We start from the raw sequence: 25,205 nt of genomic DNA on the forward strand, positions 1-25,205 counted from the left end.
GGGGAGTGCACAAGGAAGGGAGAGCCATGAGCTGAAAATTGAATCCTTGGTCTTCGTTGTGATTTTATTTTGACACACTGGTCCTGGATTATTGATTTGCAAATGAGTTAATGGCTCATGGTAATTGACAGATGGTTCTTCGGTGGGAGGGAGTCTCCGCTTCCGCAGTAACATGCCTTCATTTGGCAGCGACCGGTCCCGCCCACGTGACCTTTGACCTCCCGGGAATGCGTCCTGCGACAAGCTGTGACCTGAGCTCATGTTTACATCATGGAAATCATGGCTTTATTACTTAGCCACAGGTCGCCTCTCTGAATGACGTAAATGATCCTTCAGTCCTGTTGCTACCGTCTGTAAAGTGACAAATGCTTTTTTTAACCAGCAGAGCTCTCATTTGGGGTGTGAAGACTCTTACCTATAAGCCAGAGAATGCCTGTCATTGTGCATCTGCAGTAAGTGGGAGGCCTCCCATTGAATGTGGAATTCAAAGCACAGTGGACAGATTGTGTGAAGAAAACTCCTTTTTGTCCTTTTTACCAAATGAAAATATGTCCTTGAAATGAATGCTAATATACATTGTTGACTAAGCCCTTTCATAATGTGGTGAAAGATGTTTTTGCAGGAAAATAGTAACTGCTTCTTCAATCAATCTTGCTGTTCAACTAGTGTTCAGGAAAAAAATGCAGACTTACAAATCTGCCCTACTACATTAAATCCAGTATTTCCATTGCTTTTGCATTGTACATCACATGGCATGTACTTCTTTGGAGCCTTTATCTATTGAAAAATTGATACAATTTTTAATTTTACAATGACTAACGACTCTTTTATACAACTGGGAATTGAATGTAAGACTTACAGTAACTGTAGGTTTAGTAGAAGTCATTCTCTATTTAAGTGTCCATCTTCTGATGCTGACGACACTTCTGGTGTGTGTGACTGATTTTGGTCTCATTTGACCATAACATCATGTTCCAATTGAAGTTTTGCTTTGGATCTTTGATTGGTAATGAGCATACAAAATACGTAAGCTTATTTGTTGCAGAAACACAGCTTGTTTTCTTTTGGCTTGTTTCATTTGATCGATAAGCAGTCTTCATTGCCGTGACACTTCTTCTGTTGTGCTCTGGAGCAAAGATGCCTGGGGATATCTTATTTTTATCTGTCAAAAAAAAAACATAATTATTTTTAATCAGCAGGCATCACAAAACAATACATCAAATTCAATGAGATAAAAATTCCCACAGTCAATAATCTAAATATGATTTATGTGACTACAGGCAGCCAAGACTTCGTTTATGGCTACTGCTGGTGAAGGATCATATCTTTTCTCAATAAAATAAGAATATATATATATATCATTGCAAACATACATTTAGATGTTTTCATATACAGCATGTATACATATTTTCTCCTAAATGGTTGAGATTGGTGGAGAGCTGCAGTCCCTGCTTATGGACTGCTATCTAATATGCCCAGGTGCAACAAAGATGAAAAATGACTTTTTTTCTTTGAAAAATTTAATCAAACATGACTTAAAACATCAATGTCTGGATTTTCATGAAACATTAGATTAGTACTTTATATTCTTATTGTAATCATAATTGTCATTTCCTGTGATATTTACCCTGTGCTACTGATCCTTCATTACTGATTGTATTCTGCATAGCAAAAGGATCTTGTCAGTTCCTGGCATTGTTATTAGTAGGTTCATCTACATCGTGCTCAAACCTGAGGAATCCCTGTTTAGACGAATCCTGAAAATTGCATGTGAAATCAAGGAGACAGGCAAAACGAACTACGAGTTAAAAAATTAAGACCTTAAAGATGCCAAAAGCTAACTCAAGCTTTGCAGTTTTGGTCATAGCCCCTAACATGTTTTTTAGGGGTTTTTTTTTTTTTTTGTCATAAACAAATTTATGCATGTCCCTGAAACTCATATAACCGATTATATGCATGGTTATGAAAACTGCATTATTGCTTTGTATTTTTATTATTCATCATACATAAAAATAAAATATGTGATAATAAATGTTTTTACACAAGTGATGCATTTGCTTAGATGCATGCATTTGTTCTTCTTTAAGGAAAAACAGCACTGTGTATATAAATAATAGAAATGCAAGTAATAGAGGGTTGTGGCTTTAATCATCTTCCTGACCAAGAAAACAAATGTATGAAACAAACAAAATGTCTGAAATTCCAGATGATTTAAGCTGTACAATGTGAAAGATATGAAGTGTCAGCAAAAGTGTCATCTTTTGTTTGACATAGTCTTTGAAATTATGCTTATTTTTGAGGTAACCTTAAAAAAACACTTGTCCCTTTTTATTCCTCTTTCCCAGAAGCAAACCGTAACTGTTAGCCACCTTTAAGGCAGAAAGCAATCAACCAAGTGCATTTTATGACAGGGCAGAAGATGATTATGCCTTTAATGGAATGATTATACTGCAATCTGGGAGTGAAGCAAGCATCGCTTTAGCTTCCTGGCGATGCCTTAATGGAAACGTAATGAAATACAAGACTGCTCATGTCAGACTAAAACTTATAAAATAAGGATGGACAGCTTTGGTCCTTCTAGTCCATTTTTATGACTATGACAAAACAAAACACAGATTTGAAAACTCATTCAAACAGTAAATCACCTATTAAATAATCATGCAATGGGGGGAAAAATATTGTGAAACATACCTCAAATCTACAGAAGGTGTATGTCCACTAGTATGCATGTAAATAATAAAAGCCACCTTGACCTTTCCTTGGTACTCTATATTTAAATTGAAAAATACATTTGTAGCAGGCCTGAAGAAAATGGTACAAGATGCCAGCCAGATGTGCCATTGAATGATTAAAGAGAACGGTCATTCCATAAGAGAAAAAATACAAACATTAAATATTAATCTAATAAGTAGGTACATATTTAGTACAAAATGTGAGCTAATTTCTTAGATTTGCTTTGTATGGTTAGACACTGATCCAGAACCTCATGGTGAGTGTGCGCAAGGTTGTAAATGTGTGCACGCATGCAGACTTAGAATGGCTTCCCATTTGTGTTAACATCAGGACCTTGAATTTGATGGTATGAAGTATGTACTTTTCAAATACACATACTTACTTATTCTAGCAGGATCAGAAATCTGCTAGGAACGACTTTTAGAGAGAGACAAAGAGACAAAGAGACAGACAGACAGAGATTTGAAGTGCTACTTTTTTAAACAGAAAGTGTTCATTGGAATCCCAGGTATTACATAGAATAAAAGCACGTTGCATTCATATGACAATGTTACAATCAAAGGCCGCTCCTTTTGCCTTTATTTGAAAAAAGCCTTTGTTAATATGGCATTTTCTAACTATGAAAGTAAAACATTTTATATATAAAAAAATAAAATCACTTCCCAGTACATTGTTGCCCTATGCTGGCCTTCAACAACATAAATAAATTTAAAACGTGGTAACGTGGGTATATAACCCTTTAAGTCGCACCTTGAATATGGATGGGTTTATTTGCAATCATACTGTTTTTATGGTGAAATGTTAAAAGGACATGCATTGTTTCTCCGGCGTAATGTAGATAAACCATAACTTTTTCAGAGTGCATGCTGAGAACGTCACAGAAGTACCCCCGCTATGACACTTGTATAGGCATACCATGTCCAACCCAAGGATCAGAAGTCTTTGTTATATATAGTTATGTTTATATATAGTTATATTTATAGTCTGATAGGCATATCTACGAACGGATTTAATGGAGAATACAGACAAACTTTTCAACAGAATTAGTTCACAAACTTAATTAGCAGTTTACATTGTATTAAAAGTTTCAAACCAATACAAAGCCTTACTGTGTATTGAGGTATGTATTGGAAAAAAGGACTGATTTGCCTGTCTGCCGACAGATTATGGCAGAAGATTAATATATCAAACATTGCCCACAGTTTGCTCTGTACTCGCTAAGGACTTTCTCGAGCACCACAAGCTAGAATATACCATCGTGCTGGTTTACCAGCCCAGTTGTGTCCATTATGGAGGAGCAGGGTCAAGTCTCAATAAGGCTGTTTATTTTACGAAAGGATATTCTACTACCTTCTTGATCAATTTCCATGCTTAAAAATGCACCTCTGATACATTGATTGATTTGTTTTGAGGACTGAAGAGAATCTTTGTGAAGATGAACCCTGCTCCAAACAGTGTGGATATCAATAGTTTTGCTTTAAACTGTCACTGCAACATGGACATTTCAATTATTTATTTTTGTTGTTATTGATTTTCTCTGCGCTATAACATGTTGCCTGGCAGTAACTGAAAGCAGTGAAAAAAGAAATGGTTCTCAAAAGGTAAAGTTGTACCTGTTTGTACTTTTAAGCCACCCCTGAAAAAATGACCACCATATTTTCTAAGTTAATTTAGGAAATTACATACAGTTTATCGTTGATACAAAGTATTATTAAATTATTTCACAGTAAGTGAAAAGAGCATACTAAATTCCATAAGTTATTCATATTAAACAGCTATTACACAATCAGGCAAAAAAAAAAAAGATTTGTGTTGGTCCCATTTAACGAAACGGATACCCAGTAAAAAAATAGTTTTAACCTAGGTAGGCATTCTAGTCCCAATCCTCAGAAGAACAAGTAATTTATACACTGTAAGGAAGAGAATACAGATACTGACAAGAGAGAATTCTATATTAAATGGACATAATGCCTCACCTGTGGGAAGCAAACTGAGTGTGGAATTCAATCACACACAAAATTAAGACTTTGGCTGTAATAAGATTATCAACAGGAGATGCAAATAATACCTGGCATGGTGCCAAAAGAAAACATGAAAAGAAAAACAAAATGAATTCAGTCATCGGAGAAACAGCAACAGGGATGCAGGGCATCAGCACTGTGATGAGACCCAGAGCAGGTGATGAGACTGAATAACAGTGGAATGGCCAACTTTAACTTTAAAAATTTGTGTTTTGTTTTTACTTTAGACAGCTTGAAAATCAAAGCCATTTATCATAAATATTCTCTCCTGGTCCTTGGTTTGCTGAACATTGTTAGAATTCATTGGCATCATTGCAAATTTTTAAATGTCACTAACTTCATAAAAGGCTAACTTTTTTGCTGAATTGCAATGAAATATTAATATGCACAGGTGCAAATTATGGAAACACTGTGAATAAAGAAGAAGTTTAGTGCTCTTAAACTTACTTTAGATACTTTAGATAGCTGACGTACTGTATGTTGCTATGAACTAATACATACTGTTTCAGAAGGTGTAATGATATTTGTTTAACACAAATTCAAATTATTTTTTTCATATTTGTTGTTTTTTTTATTTTTGTTTGGATATTACATTTATATATTACCTTTTTAAGCGAAAAAGAGAAATTGTTGCAAAATATAGCATTAATCGTCAACACTAGATGGCTACTAAGTAATTAGGTATGTATGCCTAACATCAGTAACACCAGTAGGATAAATAATTTGTGAAATACAGATACAATTTTTTAAATCAAATATTAGCTTGATAATACATAAGACTATTTAATAGCCTGTTTTCACTATATGAAGCATCATATAAAAAGGTACTAGACAATTTGTGCAAACAAATTCATTCTAATACATTCTAAATTTGTGCATTCATGCAGCCACATTAATTAGTTTACATTAATACAGACTCTTAATTTATGGAATACACAACACTGTGGTTCGTTTGTCTTGTTAAAACTGCCTTAAAAATGCTATAGTTGGGCTCATGAAATGAAAAGACTACAAACAAGCTTTTAAATGATCTTAGTCGAAAACGTAAATGTGCATAGGTGCATGGTTGGCATGTATGACAATCTTACCTGTGCTGAGGCACATCACGTGCTTGCCTGTGTCTGTGCCTGTGCTCTCCTGAAAGGACAACAGAGTTTGTGATGACCATTGCAATGTGAACATTATTAAGAATTCCAATTTCGGGCAAGCTTTAAAAAGCTGAAAAAGGTTTTCTGTTTTTAATGTTTCCTTACAGAAAATAATTACCATTCACTAGCTGTGCACCCGATATACCACTGGCATACAAGTGAATAAATCACTTTCGCTCTACACACACACACAAAAGAACTGGAAACAAACTAAGTTAACAACACAACATCGCAGTGACGCAACACCACAAATCACTTCTAAGAATTCAAATTAAGTTTCCTCTCAAAGGAATGGAGATGCCTTCAGAAAAAGGACACCACCTTTGTGCGCTCAAAATCAGGTTTCAGCTTTGCCGTTAACTGACATGCCATAGTTTTGCTGTGGTTTTGGCCTTTTATGAGGCTGGCACAAACATTAACTGTTTTTTCCCCTCTTTTCTAAACCCCCTCTAAACTCTCTATCTTCTAATAAGGCTACTCCCCATAGACACAATGGGAGGCTTATACAACTTATCAGCTGCAGACTCAGAGCCATTGAACCTCTTTTGGGGAAGGCTGAGCTTCTTTTTCCGGCAACTTCTTTGTTTGCTACAAACTGTCATTCCATTGTGTCTTTCCCAGATATCCCTCTTTCACAAGTCCGAATTCATTTCCTGTGGCTTTTCAGGGTCAGTGGCTTCTTTCTTCCTATGGGTCATCAGCTCTATTAAACAACAGGAGCAAAAGCTGATTAGGGTGCAACTTAATTACCTAGCAGAAGCCCTGGTCTGCACTGTTTCTCTTTTTCAATGTGCTGCTAATTTATTTATTTATTTATTTATTTATTTGCCCTTTAAATAAAAAACATTTCAGTTTTACGTGTAGGCGTAAATTTCATTTCAACTAAGTATGGGTGCCATGTATATCACTGCACATACTCTTTGCTTGACAGTGACTTCAGTTTATCAGAATAATCTAACTCAGGAACCCTGAAACTCATCATTAAATATAGGTGATTCAAACAATTTGTGCTCATTCAATTTTTTGTGTGAAGCTTCAGGTTTTGTCTCTTTTTCAGAAAATATCCACTCATCATAAACAATACCAGGCATGAACTGGTAGTGAATATAATTAATAAAAAAATTGATAATTAATTTTATCATTTTAAAAACATTTCTGAGATGCTCTTTAATTAAAAAAGTGAGGGTTTGATAAAATGCAGAGAACAGATTTGGACCATTTATTGAACTAAAACGTTTAAACCTGCCGCAAACTTGTTGAACTGCACTTAAAGGTAGACCATTTGTTTTGTTTCTTTTTTCCATGGTTTCTGAACTGTAATCTCCCATCACCACATCTTCCCTTGGCCCACCCAGACTGCGGCCTGCTCAGCCATGCCAGGCTAGCACTGCTTTGACTTCTGTTTTTCGCCTCCGGTAAAGCCTGCAGTCAGACGCCCATTCTCGAAGAACTCCGTAAACAGTGAAACTTGGCTTTTGAAGTCTTTCCAGGTCCGTATTCTGTTTTCTTCTGTCTGACAGCCTCCTCCATCTTGTACTTACATGGAAGAACACACAGTTCTTTAGCATTGGCTTCTAAAATCTTCATGCCCTCTCTGGTCTTGACACAAGGCATCTCCCTCGCCCCCAAATGTTATTACTGTTGTTGCTTTGTTAGAACACAGTTAAAAAGCATTAGTTATCCATCAACAGTTGCTAGACTTTGCCTTCAAATGTCTCTATAATGATTTCTAAACAAAATTTGTCATAAAGACAAAATATACAAATATGCATATGGCTTGCACACTACAGGATGAATTAGGTCAAAACAAAACAAAAAAACATTTTGCATCTGCATGCAACCCTTTCTCAACAAACCATCTGTCATGATCTTGTATCATCTATTGAAACATAGTTCTTCTAAATAGAGGAATCATCATGTACTGAATAAAATCTCTTGGGCTAATAAAAGCAATTTCCACTGTTGACCACAGCAAATAGGCCTATTTTGATTATAGACGCTGCATTACTTGACTTTAGCCTGAAGTGTAGAACAGTGCATTTAATAACAAGACAATAAAACAACAATTTGCTGATTATATTAAGTTTGTCTTTCATCATGTTTTTATAGTTATAACAGACTATTCATTCCTGAAAAATAATATTAGGGTGATGATATCCAACCAACGAATGGTTTAAGCTGTGTTCTAATTCCAGCGATACTTGACGGCATAGAAGTGGGCAGCTGCTGACTAGAAATTTAACCTAAGTTTTTGTGCATTTTGAGATTCACATTATCTGTGTAACTTTCTCTTCCTGCAGGCAGCTTCTCGATGTTATTTTGGCAAAAATTATGGCTTTATTCACAAGAGGTCCCCATAGGCACTCCAACAGCACACTGGAGTGACTAATCATACAATTGAGTTTCTAACTGAGACATTTATAAACAATTAGTTGATCTATTATGGGGAGAGTTGGGAAGGAAAGTGAACATGGATGGAATGTTAAATCCTGAAAAAAGCATGTCTTTGAGTGGTCCAGTGGTCCACAGTCCTGATCCTGCAGTGCCGCAGGGTCTGCTGGCTTTTGTTGTTACTCAGAATTTGAGTAGCACAGCAATTGTTAACTCACGTCATCTGGTTTCTTGGGTCTGAATTGGTCACTGATCTTAAGAAAAAAAAAAAAGAAAAACTAGCAGACTCTGTGGCTCTCCAGGACCAGGACTGCAGTGAAAATAAAAATGCATCCATATAAAGTAGGGGTGTCCAATCTTATAGAAAAAGGGTCACTGTGGATGCAGGTTTTTGTTCTTGCCCAGCATTAAGACTCTTTATTCTACTTTAGGTCTTGATTGAAGACCATGATTAGTCAATTAGTTGAATCAATAATTTATTTTTTAAATTTAAGTTGTGCAAGTTAAATGTTACATAACTGAACAACTGTTCTCATTTTTAATGTGGGCATTTCCCATTGCTTCAAACAATATATATATATATATATAGCAAATGTCAATGTAGCTGGCCAGTTATGATGCTGTCTTATAGGCTTGGACTGATATTTTTACTTAAAAAAAAACAAAACAATAAAACCTTAATTTTCTAAAAGATTGAAATATTCACTAAATGAGTTTTAATGTAAATAAAATTTGAAATTCAGGACGTTGACTGTGCACAAATAAACCATTTCTGTTATTTATTAAAGCAAAGAACAGTGTTGACTTTGAATGTCATGGCATGCTAAACTGCTAGACTGGTTCCTGTCACTTTCCAAGCCTGTAGCTTGCACAGGCTGCTCTTAGTTCAGTCACAGTATCACTAAGTCTGCAATTACTCCATCACTTTCATTCTTTTAGAAAGTGTAATACTCAGTTGTCATGGAGCAAAGTGGGTGGCCAGCTATGCAAATGGAACAATTGTGTGTAGGGGGGGAAAAGTAATCATTATTGTGGCTGGCACACATGCTGAGTTGACAGACACTTGCTAAGTATTTGCCTGATAGTGAGTCAAAAATTCTACATCTCCATTGTTGTTGGTGTCTTTCTACCCCCACCTCACCCCTCCCAGGCCCCCCTCCAAGCACTTAACAAGAGCCAAAGATGCGGTAGGCTGCAATTCTGGATTCTTGCATACATGAAGGGCTTTAATGCGGAGGTGAGGAGAGGCTTATGATGCTAGGTGTGCTGCGTGTGTGGCAGACAAGCAAGCCTCGGTGCATTACTTAAAAATATGAATTAAACCGACAGTGGTCCTGCAGTAGTTCACTGGCGCCAACCTTGTCTGTGGAAATTGAAACTCGGGACGGCTATTTATTCTGAGTTGTTTTTTTTTTTTTTTTTATGACCGCCAAATGTCAAAATGTTGCTAAAAATATCGGTGACCTTAAGAAGCAGTTGAGCGCTTTGTGAAGCTGTAAGCGGCTAATTAAGCCGGCCTGTGTTACAGTGGCTGTTTGGGTAGGTCAGCCTTCTCCTCGTGCCCTGCCGTCAGGCTGCTCTGTGTCCCAGGATTCAGAAGCACAAGCGGGGTCAAGCTCCAAGGTCTCTCTTTGCAGACTCATACAGTATGTGACAGATGACAGGAGGGCTACAGGACTCTTTACGATTGGCAGGAGGAACGGGAGAGGGGAGGGGGGGGGGCAGTGGGTTTCCTGCTTTGAAAGCCTGCCACTTAAGCACATCTGATTTGTCTTATCCACCAATGGATTTCTTGGCTTTAAGTTAAAATAACAATAATAATAATAGACTGCATTTATGGAGTGTTTTTCATCTTATGATTTCAAAGCCTTCCAGGATATGAACTCATCTCTACCACAACCAATGTGTAGCAAGCACCTGGGTGATGAATGCAGTCACACAGGAAGCTCGCCAGACCTAAGCTGAGGTGGGGAGGCAGGGAATTAATGAGGCACTTAAAATGGGGGATGATTAGACGGCAGTTTCTGCAGTGCAATGACTTTCTCCTTTGACTGTCTGAACCTGTCCAGCAGCCCTTTGGTGTCTACATGCTGACTTTATCAGGAGGTACCATCTTTAGTTTTTCTCTTTTTCTTATATATTCTAGCAGTGTAAGGAGGTACCATGTACATGTTTTTTTTGGGCGGGGTGGGGGTGGGGGAGGGGGGTGGCTTAAATCCCTTCCACACACAAAGGTACACTGCTTACTTTTTGGTTCATAGATCTTTAGTGGTTCCATGTACCACCCTCAGATTTTGCATACTTGTGGTCAAGGAGTTTATGATCTATTTGTGGCAATTTATTTCTACCTAAATTTTAAATATGATCTAATCTAGTTTTGTAAATGGTACAAGTGTCTTGCTTCAGTTAAGACATTTTCCACATCTCTGTGATCCTCACATCTGGAGTTATAAAGCCTTAAACAGAACACCTCCTAAATGGGTGAGGTTTGGCCAGATTTGGCCTCTGTGTGAAGGGGTTGAGCACCTTGATGTGTCTTACTTTACTTTGTAGTTTTGCACCTTAATTCCTTCAGGGTTTTCTACTTTCCAGGAGCTTATTTATCCTACTTTTCTTTGTTAATTAGCTTATTTATCTTTTCCGATGTGTTACATTTCAATTATTCAAAATATGAAAGATGTCAAGATAAATTTTTGCCAAAGTAAATGTAATACTGTAAATAAGGCAGTGACATGTTATATTTAGTAAGATAGTGCAGATGGTTTCTTCTTGATGTGTGATCCATGTTTGCCTTTAAAAAATGTGCTATCTGAAAATTATATTCTTTGTAAGTTAATACTCAGCAAGCTCTCTCACACTATATATTAATTATCCAATATCGAGGATATACATGAATCTGTTCAACATTTTAACTACATTCTGTGTACCATGTATGGTTATATATTATAAATATATATACTATAAACAGTCTAATTTGATATATGCTTGTATTTTTTTCTTGATTTGGCTCTCTGTACTCCATAAGTATTCCACAATGTTGGTCTAAACTGAATGGTGAAAAATTGTGTCTCTAGAATACCTGAAAAGGAATTTTGCATTTTTGCAGCACTGGGTCTCACAGGGTTAAGTGTTCTCTTTAGCATAAGAAATGCAAGTTCAGTTACATTCAGTTCGTGTGAATGACTTGGCCAGGCAAGAATTTTCCAGTTTTGGCTTTGAAAAACTCATGTTTGGGATCATTGTCTTGCTGTCAGATAAAGTGCCATCCAATGAGTTTGGAGGCATTTGGTTGAACTGAGCAGATAAGTACACTTCAGAATTCACTCTGCTGCTGATCTCAGCAGTTACATCATCACTGGACACAAGTGAGCCAGCACCTGTGGCAGCCATACATGCCCAAACCATGGCACCCCCACCACCATGTTTCACAGATGAAGGGGGAGGGTGCTTTGGAGCTTGGCCAGTTCCTTTTGCCTCCACGCTTTGCTTTTGCCATCACTCTGATACAAGTGAATCTTGGTCTCATCTGTCCAAAAGACCCTTTACAGAACTGCAGGTTCTTTAGATACTTCTTAGCAAACTGTAACCTGCCCATCCAGTTTTTGCAGCTAACTAGCGGTTTGCATCTTTCAGTGTAGCCTCTGTAGTTCTGTTTGTGAAGTCTTCTGTGGACAGTGCTTACTGGCACATCCACCCCTGCCCCCTGAAGAGTGTTTCTGATCTGGTGAACAGGTTTGAGGATTTTTTTTCATGTGGTGAGAATTCTTCATCAACTGTTCATCAGCTGTAGCAGTCTTCCTTAACCTACCAGGCTCTTTGCAATTACTGAGCTCACCAGCGCTCTCTTTCTTCTTAATTATGTTCCAAACAGTTGATTTTGGTAAACCTAAGGTTTGGCCTATGTGTCTATTTTATTCTTAGTTCTCAGTCTCATAATGGCTTAATTGACTTTCATTGGCACAATTCTGGTCCTTATGTTGAGAAATGCCAGTAACAGAATCTAAAGGCAATGTGAAGCCTAAAATCAAGATTAGATACTGGAAGCTCTCCTATACCTGCTCTAAGGAAACAATTGAATACACCTGACCCATCAGAAAAACCTGTGAAACCATTCTTCCCAAACATCATGGAGCCATGAAATGGAGGGCCTCTGCATAAAAAGTGCTGTAATTTCTACATAGTGAAACCAAAATGTATAAGAAATACCCTTTAATAAAATCTGAGAATCTGCACTTTAACCACATGTGGATTATTTGATTACAAATCTAAAATAGTTGAGTCCAGAGCCAAATCAAGAAAAAATAAATCTTTGTCTCAAACATCACGGAGCTCACTGCTACTGGCATTACTATTTCAGTAAGCTGTCTTTGAAAAATGAGCTTTGATTGAATGTACAGATTAGTGTAATTAATTTTTTTTTAATGCATTACGTTCCATAATTAAGGATGGAGTGAAATTATCCTGCTGTTTTTCATTTGAGGGGTGCTGAGTTTCACATGCACTGGAGCTGTGTTGAAGCCTGATGGAACAGCCTGATGTCACTTTGAATTCCGTCTCTGTGGCTCTTAACTGACAGAGGACTGAGGGATGGAGGTAGCTGTTTATTCAAAGGAAAGACTATTACAGCGGGCTACACTCACTCTTTAGACAGCTTTATTCGCTCGAGTATTGCGGCAGCCATAAGGGATTTGGCTGAAAAGATGTCTGATTTTTTCACTTCATCTGGTTCGGTTCTGAGGGGAATGGCCTACCACACCCTGTCACCTGATCGCTGCCGGATTGATTTGTCAGGGGACAGTATTAAAGAGGACAAGAGAAACCAGGGAGCGTCTCAAGAAGTTGCTAATGTTGGAGAATGGAGTGCCACAATGGAGTGCCATTACACCAAGGGCCTCTGGTAAGGCAGACAGACATAAGAGAGAGAGAGAAAGACATTTATAGAAATGTAATATAATGCAATATGCTGAGAAAAAAACATATTTTCAAATATATTGAAAAATATATATTCTTAAATATATGAATTATTTCAATTTTCGTATATTGCAATATTTTTTCCTAATATGTTGCCTTGAAATTCCATTTCTGTAAGAGGAGGAATTGCCAGCTGAGACATCATAGATATTTTCAACATGGCAATGACTGTGGCTCCTGGTTTTGATGTATTTATTTTACCTTATTATTAAAAAAATATCTGCACCAAGAAAATTCTTTTTGTTTATTTGGATATTCTGAATTATTCCTAATTGCATCCAGATTGCTGCTTATGCCTGATCAAAAACTTTCCCTGCGTTTAATTTGAAACAATAGAACTATTTTTAGTAGTGTAGGGTAAATTATTAGTGTTTTTTTCGCCTCAGAGATTGCACAATCAATGAGACGTTATGCAGTCAGGACTGGAAAAGTGTGTTAAGTTTAATTAAGCGTAACTCACTAATTGCATAAAATCAATGTCTCTGAGATATACTGTATGCCCTCTCTGTGTCTGCTAGCCGAAGATTCCGACTGTTTATGGTCTTTTGGACAAAGCCATTTCCCAGATGTGTCATTGGGATCTATCCATCTAATTTGTCCCAAATCATCTATGCTACCCTCCTGCTTCCCCATCAGGGCCCTGTTTCCTAGCAACACCTGCCTACCCACAGTACAGCAGGTACAGGGATGTGTGTGTGTGTGTGTGTGTGTGTGTGTGTGTGTGTGTGTGTGTGTGTGTGTGCGCGTGTGTGCGTCCGTGCATGTGTGTGCGTGTGTATTTGTGTGTCTGCAGACATTGGCATGCTTGAGTGAAAATAACCAGCTGTACCATTCTCCTCCTCAGCCAATTCATAGAAAATTCATTAATTATGTATGACCTCCTAACACCACCGTTTATATTCAACAGAGACTTAATACATTTAATTCTCTGGTAGTGTATTTATAGATAGTGTATGTGTAGTGTATACATGGGTATTTGGTGTAAGCCTTCTGCATGCGCAAATATTGTTTGGCAGATGCATACATGCTTCTTCCGTCCTCATGCATGAATTAGGATGTGTCAATCAGAAGTGGATTAAGGAGTTTATTGGGTCATGTGGCCCTCATGTACTTCACCCACAAACATTTTGGAAACACCCGTATTTTAAATATGTATTTACAATCTATTGCTTGTTATATAAAACTGTTTAAAGTTTAATATTTTTGGTTTTGGTAGCTTTATGAGATATTTCATTAGGAATTACCTTTTAATTAGCTTTTACTTGTTCTGTTCATTTTCACTTGTCTCCTGATTCCACATAAGAATATCTGCCTTTTCAATTCCATGGTCCCCAAAGAGGGAAAGCTGTTCATTTCTATCCACGTAGACAGGGTGAGCTTCAATCCCCTGCACAAGGTCAACATTAACCACATTGCCTGCACTCATGAATTATTTATTGAAAGGATGAACATATTTTTATAGCTTTTGATTTTTTTATGACTGACCTTTATGAAACCTACCAAAAATAGAATACTACTATCTAGATGTTTTTTTATGGAAAGGAAATAGGTTTCAGTCCAACTTTTTTCCATTTAATTTTGTTACATGAATGGACAATTGCAAGTTCATAATCAGCATGTATTGAGGCAAAACGTTAAACTTTATTGAATGGTTATAAGACCTTAGGGTATCTATTATTAATTACTTTTTAAATGCCTGTAAGGTTTAAATTATTATTTTTTCACTCTGGGGGAAACCGTTGATGGCATTGTTTGCTTTGTAAATTAATTTACCTACAGTGCCACGTGTTTGAGTACAAAGACACAGGCTATTAAATATCCTTGCAGCTTGAACAACCCCCAGCATTCTCTGCTGCTCCACATCACAGTTTCCTGAAATAAATGTTTAGCCTGGGGTTCCAAAAGAGCCAGGTCTTTTTGCTGTAAGAGACTCAGACTGGAATACAAAGTAATGTCACCTTCTTAACCTCGTAACCCCAAGCACTTAAAAAGGCAATTTCCACCCGGTTTGCACTACTCTTAAATAAAGCCTCATAACTGTGGCAACGTACAGCAGGGACATGGATTATGGCATCATTTGAAGGGCACAAGTGTACCATCAAGACTATGCATCAAATCTTAGGAAATATGTGTGGAATTATTTATGGCATACACATATTGCACTTAAAATGTTACTCTGCTGTTTATCTCACAAAATCTACATCAGCTAGCCGCAAAAGTACTGCACACAGTTCATCCCCGACATGTTTCCCACCACTGGAAAAAAACTGTGCAGATAACTAAAAGCAGTCACATTCTGCAAGGGCTTTTCAAAGACATCCCATGACCTCTCCAAATTATACATTTTTTGGAAATCAATTCTAACGTTTTTGAGTGTCATTATCTTCGATTAACATAATGTTCATTGTTGGAATATGCATTTTAGCTAACAGGAATTATAACGGAAAACTAATGTTGAACTTGCATTGCTGCTGCTAATATCACTTACCTTGCCATAGATTTCATGTGTTAAAAGCTTTGAGAGTGAAATGGTCTGTACCTGTGGCAGCTGCAGTAGCTAATTGTGATATCAGCTGCATGTGTGTTGTTCAGATTCTGAACATTCCATCAGTGTTAACCAATTTTCAAACATTTCAGCATAAAATCATAAATATCTAAAAAAATATTTGCGCTAGTGACACAAACAGACACAGTGACACAGGCAACTGGGTGAGCCTACAACTTGGTAAGCCCTGCTGAAAAGCTGTTGGACGGGTGGAGGATGGGGAGGCTCCTTTTGCTTCCTCGCCATGTATTGCCCTGAGCGCTGATAAGGGAACGAGTGGCATTGCTGGCCAGAAACAAGTGTGTTGCAGGTTCTGAGTTTGACTTTGTGGTATGTTGGTAGTCCATTTCTTAATAAATTCTGGATATTTGCTTTGTCCCCATTCTGTAGGTGGAACTGCCTATACCACTAGAGGGCAGGAGGGATCGGGCTACGCAATATTTTGTTTTAATTTTATGTGTAGAGTTTAACAGAGACACTTTCATAAAGACGCTTTATAGGAAAAAGGACATTTTACTGAAAAGTGGAAAAGGCTGGGCTTGACAACCCCCACCCCTCCACCACCACCACTACCAACAAAAAAACAACAATGACAACATCATTGCTTATTATTAGTGACACAGTGATTTACCAAAGCGATAACTGAACGATTGTTGAACAGGTGCATGCCTTAAGGTGCTAATTCTGTCCAGGTTCATATGATTTCTTGGTTGGTTTGGCTGCCACATTTTCTTTGGTCCATTAAGCTAAGGCAGACGATTGCAGAAAAATTTATGTGCACCAGGGGCATAATGCACCCAGAACCTTTGAGGGGGCACAAACTAAAACAAAATGTGGATGGTTTATGTCCATCTATCCATCCATCCATCCATTATTTAATGTGTCTATTCCTGGTCAGGCTCACAAGGGGAGCGAGAGCCTATGCCAGCATGCATTGGACAAGTCATTATAAAATCTTATGACTGTTTTATTATCTCTGATGCCAACTGAGGAAGGAACTAGCAATATTGGGAAAAATGGATTAGAGTTTTACCGAAGTATGTTCTCAGCCATATTTAGAAAAATACTTGTGACTCGTATAATCTGAGATCATCATGCATTAATATTACAAATACCAAAAAAATTAAATAAATTAATAAATGAAATTAATAAACTAGCCAATGACACATAATAAAAAATATGTATTTATTTCATAGCTTATTTTTTTATTTCATCATCTGTGTCATTTAATATCTGTTTATTTCATTATCAATGTATTTATTTAATTTGTCACATTTGATCTTCCATACTGACCACGAGGGCAGCATAAAAATTTGCAAGTAAAACTATTTTACAAAATGCATTAAAACATTCCCTTAAAATATATGTAGCCAAAAGTATAAAAAAAGCAATTGTGATATTATAGACCAATTAAAACCATTAATGATTTCCAATGGATGTTTCCATGCTACATCCATTTTTGTGCTATCTCTGAAGTGAAAACTTGTGTTTGTTTGTGTTTGTGTGTGTAGTGGGTTGGGGGGGGGGGGGGGCGTAACATATGAGAATATTGAGACAAAACACAAGCTGAAACAAAACTGCTGAAGCCACAAACACAAACAAATACATTTAAAAAGACAGAATTTCGAAAAAATAATCAAAATGCTAATTAAAATGTAAATTTAAGAAAGATAAATAAAAATGCATAGATTTTCACTGATAGGCATAAGCAACAAAACGCAATAAACAGAGCCAGTCAGCACTGAAACAGAGGGGAAAATGCACTGTATGCTTTCCTACTGCAGTAATGTGGTCTATAGCTAGTGGGAGATCAAACACTGTACCCCTGGGTAGGTAGTGGAATCTGAATGACAGCCGAAGTAGGATTGAATGGATGAAATAAAGTAAATAAGTTATAAGCATTATATAAATAAGTTATAAGTGATAAGCTAAATTCAGGCTGCAACATTTTCTCAATTTTTTTTCTCCGTACCAAAAACATAATCATGTTCACTTGCACAACCAGGCTGTTCTGAAAATGCAAGCTGGTGACAGACCCACTGTCGGTTAAAGATGTCAGCATACTGTATTTGGCAAGCCGTAAAATAAGCCGTCGAGCTGTTCTGCGTTATTTATGTGTTCTATTTGGAGAGGATAGCATTCTTTAAGTTGGAGGTTTGGGAATCTCGTCATCTCGGGGTGGCTGTATTTAAAGTCAAGCACATACGGGCCGCTACTGAATGTCAATATTCTTTCACAGGGAGCCCATGAAGAGCACTGACCCCTGTGCATTCTTCTGGGGCAGCCAGGGCTCTATTAGCAAAATGACCTCCCAGCACGTCTATAGCTATAGCTTGCATCCGCGTCAACATACCGACCCAAACCAACACACAGGGTCAGCTTCACAGAAACATTTCTAGCTATAAGGGTTCATTATGAATGAATGCCATTGCAGTAATAGCTAGCTTTGTAATAAATGTTTTGGGGAGGTCTCAGAGCAGCAGCTACCAAGTGCTATACTCACTCTGTGTTTGACATGTTTGTGAATTTGAGTTCAGTTTGACTCTTTCACATATCCACCAACACACCCCAGGCAGTTGTAGAAAACTAAATGGGTCTACATCAAGCAGTTACTTTCAATTATGTGCACTCCCTTTGTCCATGTGGACATATTTGTGTGTGTGTGTGTGTGTGTGTGTGTGTCTGTCTGTGGTGTGCGTGCGTTTGTGGAATGAGGTGAGAAAAGGCAGCTATTCTAGGTCTCCCTCACGCATCCTCACACAAACACGTTCTGCTCTTTGTATATCCAGGGCAGCCAAGGAGAAATAATCCCAAAGTTTATCTGAGCCGTGGGCCACGAATCCCTGGGAAAACAAGCTATTACCAGCTCAGGAGAAAGAGAAATATTGATAAAATTGTTATGGTCATATTGTGGAGGGGGAAAGAGCTCCCTCTCTTATAAAAGTGCCCTATTGGATGACCCAGTTGACTTGTTTGAGTTTGAGGCCAATTTACTATTACTATTTTCTACAGATCCCCTTGGAATTCTGTTGCCGTCCGATTGGACATTTTGTGCAGGGGACTGTTTCTTACAGGAACTATGAGAGACGCCACCACTCATTCTTGTCTGAGGGGAACGTAGGGGGAAAAAATGAATGATGGGTGAAATAAAGAGGGAGAAAAAAAAAGTCCCTGGGTCTGGTGGTGATGAAGTGAGTTGGACCTGTTATAGCTCATTGACTGTGTTACTAGAACAGAGCCCTGCAATAATGCTTGGCATACATCTTCTTCACACTGATAACCTCATCTCCTGAGCTCGGCTCCCGCCTGTCTCTGCAGCACACTAGATAAAACCTGCTCAGTCCCACGGCTTCACAATGTGCATTACATACCACATCTGCTGCACTATTCCCAGCAGGGGCGAACAAAAAAAAAAAACTGTGATTTTTGGAGCATGTGCTAAAATCATCTTAAGCCAAAGGATGCAATGTATGTTATTTGTGAAGGTATAGGCTCAGATTTAGTGCCTGGCCAATGAGAATGCAAGTCCCTTTGGTGGCATTTGATTTTAATCAGCTGGAATGAGATTGGAGGTTGATGGACTAAATTTGACCGCATGCTGGGGTAGTGGGGTGGGGGGTGGGGGGTGGGGGGGGCTTGGAAACCAGCCAGACATCCCTTATGGAAATGGATTGTTGTTGAAATATATGAGCAAATATACAAATTACAAATTATTGCCTCTTTTAGATATTGGCATGCATTTTTTAAATGGACTGCTGTGAAACATTTCCAACATGATCCATATATTTACAATATATCGCACCATTTCCAATTCCAGTAAGAGATTGATGTTGGGTCCACAGGGACTGAGCTGAAGCCAGCCATGACCAGCATATACACTTAAATCCATGACCAGGATTTGTGTGTATAAGCTGGTCTTTACTGCATTTCACTGTTTAAGTGCTTGATTTAAGTCCCAGTATGAGTCTGCACACCTGTTTTCTTTGGCCAGATGTGCAACCCCTGGATTTGGAAAATGTGCAGATCCAGGGTAGGAGATGAAGGTCATGGAGGGAGAGTATGAGGAGGATGGCCCCATGTTGTTTATTCATATATGTTAAGCTTGCTCATAACATCAAGGTACATGTGTGACTTATATTAGTCATGTACTGGTACCTGCTGGGTACCAGTACTTTGGGGAATCTGTGCCAGTGAAAAAAGGAGGGGTTCATGACATAGGCGGTATGTAAAGATGTTTAGTGATCACTGTCAGTGATTTGTTTGGGTCCTCCTGTGTCACACCCATTTTCAGAAGACTGAAAAAATAATGCATAGGAATCGAAAGTACTGCAACATACTATCAAAATAAAATGTTATAAGAAACAGTTTGGCAAAGTATTGAACAATACACTGCTGCAATATAAATGTAATTATATTTATGTAAAGGCCAAATATTTAAATATTCCATTCCCATAAGGGAAGTCAAACTAGTAAAGGAAAATAAGATATGACAAGTGAATTGAAATGCCTTTAGCACATACATAATGATAATTATGATTTCAAAATCAGTACATTTAAACATTGCCAAAAGATTCTGTTCTTAAATGTGGAATGGTGGCAAAGATTGTATGTACTGGCACTGGTCATTAGGTACTCTTTGGCCTGGTTTAGTCTGTGAGTCAAAGGAAGACTATATAAACTAGTTCATGCAATGACAATGCAGTGATGTCACTGATTTCCATCATTTGGCATTGGGGAACCATGCTTAAAAAAGCACTTGGAGAAAAGTGAAATGTACAGGGCTTTTATGTATGATTTCCTTGTCAAGCATACTTTTCTTTTGAGGACAAATCTATTGATTATTTTAGTGTGAGGATCCTGTACAGAACCGTTTTCCATGCATGTACAAGATAATGTGATACAACCGCTGACAGTCTCGTACTCACATTTCATTATCATATCCTTTTCAAGTATGATCTAATCTCCACAAAACGACTGTAAATGTGAATTCTCAAAATTCCACAGCATTCACATTATCATATATCTCCATTTGAAACACACTTCTTATTGTAAAAATTGATGTATGATAACTGTACCTTAAGCTTTCTCATACATCGTTGAATTGAATTTCAAACCCTAAAAGTTGCAAGAGACTTGAGTCAACTGTTGAACTCCATCTTTTGTAGTATAATTACAAATAGTGGTGGCAAATCCCATTGTTGGGCTTGTTTCACCAATAGTTTAGTCATTTTTCACTAAATGCATCTACCTCAAGGGTAAGCAACTGTACCCCCTGAGGGCCAGTGTATATATGCAGGGTTTGTTTCCACCAGTTACCCCTGTCTCAAATAACTGATTAGCTGTCTACATCAACACCAGTTTAGCTGTACTATAGATTAGACCACAAGAATAGATTTCAGTTAGGAACAAAGAAAAGTTTTAAGCTGTCATTCATGAGCTTCTGAATAAATATGTTAGATCAGCTAAATTGATCTCTTCACAGGTTTACCATTCACCACTAGAAGTACCCAATTACTTGTCATCATAGAATAATAACTAATATTCACGTTAAGAAGAGTGAAGGAAGCCAAAAAGCAAACAGTTGTGTCTTGGGATGCCAAAGCATTAATGTTGCCTGTTTTATGATTCATGACCATTCTCCTGAGACTGACGCAACATGGAAATTTCTTTCTCAGAAACCTTGAGATCTGAACCTTAGAGAGAGCGAAAGGCTTTCTCGAAGGAATACATTAGATAGAGTTTTTTTGTTGTTTTTAAGTAGGTCAACTGAGATCTCAATTCTCTATTGTGGCTACAACCTGGGGAATTAATGTGGGTAGGAAACACAAGGGATTGTGCAGCCAATCAGATGTTGGGAGCTGATTTGGTGGCCAGACACCAGATAACAGCCATACCCTTTTGGAAAGTGCCCTGGGATCTTTAATGACCACAGTGAAACAGGACCTCAGTTTAATGACTCATCCATGGGACCGCTTCGTTTGCAGCACTTTGCCTCCATTGCTATACCGGGACACTGAATTTACATTTTGTCCCAAGGGACCAGTGCCCCCCTACTGGCCCACCAACACCTCTTGTAGCAGCAACTTCCCACCAGGCCTCCCATCTAAGTACTAACCAAGCTCAGATCTAGTTAGCTTCAGTAGTTTACCATGAGAAGGGTAAAGGGTGGTATGGCTGCATGCGATTTTGACAACAGTGGAGAACGCCATAAATCCACAAGATTAGCATAAGTGCGCGTGTTTTCGTCTTGGTTGTCATTGGCAGTGCTGAAGGCAGGGATGGTGCAAATAGATAGGCAGAATAAACCAACAGCAGAAGCTCAGCAGAAAATTGGGCTCAGCCTCTGGATAGATATCACAATAGCTATATGTCATGCATTTAAATCAGGGTTATAAATATTGAAGCTAGCATGGGATGCCTGGAAGCCGTCTCTAATAAGTATGTTTTATGAAACGTAGCATTGCAGAAAACTCTCTGTTGTGATTCTTTGCATTTACCTGACCAGCTATTATTGATTCTTTTTTTAGAACTTCATCTTTTTCTCAGCATAAATAAATCTAAAAAAATGTTTCAAGGGAAAGCAATGAAATTTAAAATCCATAAACTGTGGGAACTGTGTTCATAGCAGACATGAGTAAGCCTTTTTTTTCAATAATCAATAACTGTATTTGTCTGTTGAGATGGGCAGAATTATGTTGATGTCACAGAAATTAATTAAAGAGTGAATACGCATATCATACATGATCCTTAAACAGAAACAAAAACCCCCAGAAACAGCATGTAATGCAAATACATTCAAATAAAACATTTAACCAAGATATTACAAGACTGCACAACATATGGACAAATAATTGCTATTTCAGACATTGCAATATCAATCCATCCTTTCATTATCTGTACCTGTGTATCCAGGTCACGGTCGCAGGGGGTGCTGGAGCCTATCCCAGCGTGCCTGGGCGAGAGGTAGGAAGATATTGCAATATGCATACTTATATTTAGAATATATTTCAGTATGTTCAGATACCTAGTCCATGCGTGCCACCAGGACAGTTTCAAAACTTTAATGTTAAAACAAGTTCTGTGTATATTACATATATATAACTGCAATACACTGCATAGAATGTCAATTTAGATGAAAATGTAGATTTTGAAGTTGAAATTCTCCGGCATGAAAAGGCTATTATAACAGAGCACCCACATGATGTTTTTCAGGTGCATTATTGAACTGCATGTATTTTTTGTGTGTGTTTTGCGTAACCAAGCGTGCTACATTAGATTGCCGTTTGCTGAGGTAACACTTTTCTTGTGATAGAAGCTTCTCAGCATCTAGCATTGTGCAGTGATCTGAGGACAAAGCCTATGTTAATATCTTTTTAAAAACAAGCTCACCATTTTTTATTTCTATGACATTTTAACTACAACTTAATTTTTCTAAATCCCTGTGAACCTTGTATCTTCAATGGTGCATAACGTTGGCTTCGCCATTTCAGTAATGTGCAGTAGCACTGTTAAAATCCAGAGAATTCTTTTACTCACATCTCTTACCAATCAAAGTTATAACTCAAGCCACCAACAATTCCCCATTGTAAGTGTTGCCATCTCAAGATTATATGGAGCGCAGTAAAATGAGACCAAGCATAACCGAATACTGTCAGAGCTCTCAGTCCAGCGTGTGCTAGTCCTCATTAGCAGCACCTCATCGCATAGCATAACTAAGAGGAGTGTCACCGGGTAGGGTAATGATTAAGAGGCTGTATTTGTAACTCAGAGGTTGCAGGTTTGATTCCCAGGTATAACACTGCTGTTTTTACTTGTGACCAAGATAGTTCAAAGGGATAGTTCACTTTCTGGGTTTTTGTTTAAATAGTATTCCATCTTAAGTGGATGTTTCTATGTTTATGATTGGACCAGACATATGTTGTGTGTGTGCAAATGTAGATGTAGATGTTTCTGAATCAATCTGGATCAGAACATCAACAATAGGTAAGGTGTTTTACCGTATCTAAATATCTGCAATCCCCCACCCCTTGCAAAGTTATTTGTTTTCATATTCATCTTCTAATTGTGTATTGCATCTCCAGAGCTTTCTCTCTGGCATATTTGTCAAAATTAGTTTTTAGCATTGGAGTACATTTTTTCTACATTTTGCAACACAGATTGAAAAATAGAATAAATACCCGATGTTCCTTTTGCAATATGATCAAGGTAACAGAGATGGAAAATGGAGCTTGATATCTCAATACTGTAGTCTCATTGCACAGAATCTTGTCCTGTTTTCTTCCCCCATAGAAATTAATGTATAGTTATATATTGTAAATACTGCATGTGGATTTTTTGGGAAACAAATAAATATATCTCTAAAATGTACTTTTAAGAATACATATTTCAATATCAAGTCTTTGCTGTCTTATTTATTTTATTTCAGTAGATTGCTGCATTCTATATCCTGAGGGTTGATTTGCAAAAATTAATTTTTGCGGCCTATAATCTCACTTGTTCCCCTCTCCACCGCCCCACCACCCCCCCACCCACCGCCGCCTCCCACCACCCCCTAGGACTGCCAGCCCTATTTACTGCAGGTTAGCCGACATTACACTTGTTCTGTAGCTATTTAGACATGGCACTTTTCAGTTGCATTTACCTTGGTGTTGAGCAGGGACGGGGGGTGGGGGGGCATCTCTAGAGAACAGGGTTAAACTCACAACATTGTGTAACAGTGCTCTGTGACCAATAGGTGTATTCATGATTGAATTTAATTGTGATAATCACTTTGATTAAAACAAGGAAACAATATTCCTTTCCATAATGGCATCTAATTGTCTCCCTCGCTTCTAATGACTTTGCTTAATGAAAATTTTGCTTCCATTATATAAGCTGGGAGGCCCAGATAGGGGACTGGGGAGCCGTGTGCTGCTGCAAGCCTGGATGGGGGGGGGGGGGGGGGGCAATTTGCAAATGGGGAAAAGGTCATTCTAACCACAGCCACTACAGAATTATAATCACAGCAAGTGGTTAATTGACTCAGTCTTTGAAATTGAAGTCCCTTGGTCTGATATTACTACTTAAGAGCATCTAATGAGTTCATTCTTGGTTTTATACCCACACAACAAAGCCAGCCACTGCACTATTGAAACTAGTGAATGGTGAGTCCTGTAGGTATTTCAAAAGGTATCAGTGTATTAAAAACTTATTTCAAATAAGCAAAAATGTCATGCAATGTTTTATTACAGTTGCCCAGTAATGTCAGTAGTTTCAATCCTGAGTTCACCTCAAAGAATTACATAATTATAGATTTGAGCAACATTATGTTCATTGTGAGCAAGATTTTTGGCAACTCATTGTTAAAATTTTGAAATTTGAACGTTAATGCCAATCAGAGGTGCTACTGAGCATTCA

The 25,205-nt window shown here is 37.9% G+C and overlaps 1 long non-coding RNA gene across 1 annotated transcript; it reads right to left on the bottom strand.

Moving 5' to 3' along the window:
• Positions 1-343: 343 nt before the first annotated feature.
• LOC118210902 lies at positions 344-6,231 on the bottom strand. The gene is made up of 3 exons (XR_004761930.1): positions 6,021-6,231; positions 5,843-5,891; positions 344-1,162 (listed from the first exon to the last, which is right to left on the bottom strand). It is a non-coding gene; the product is annotated as an uncharacterized LOC118210902 (long non-coding RNA).
• Between the last annotated feature and the right edge of the window lie 18,974 nt (positions 6,232-25,205).

The sequence above is a fragment of the Anguilla anguilla genome, chromosome 13, assembly GCF_013347855.1.
Source record: "Anguilla anguilla isolate fAngAng1 chromosome 13, fAngAng1.pri, whole genome shotgun sequence".
In the NCBI taxonomy this organism is placed as follows: domain Eukaryota; kingdom Metazoa; phylum Chordata; class Actinopteri; order Anguilliformes; family Anguillidae; genus Anguilla; species Anguilla anguilla.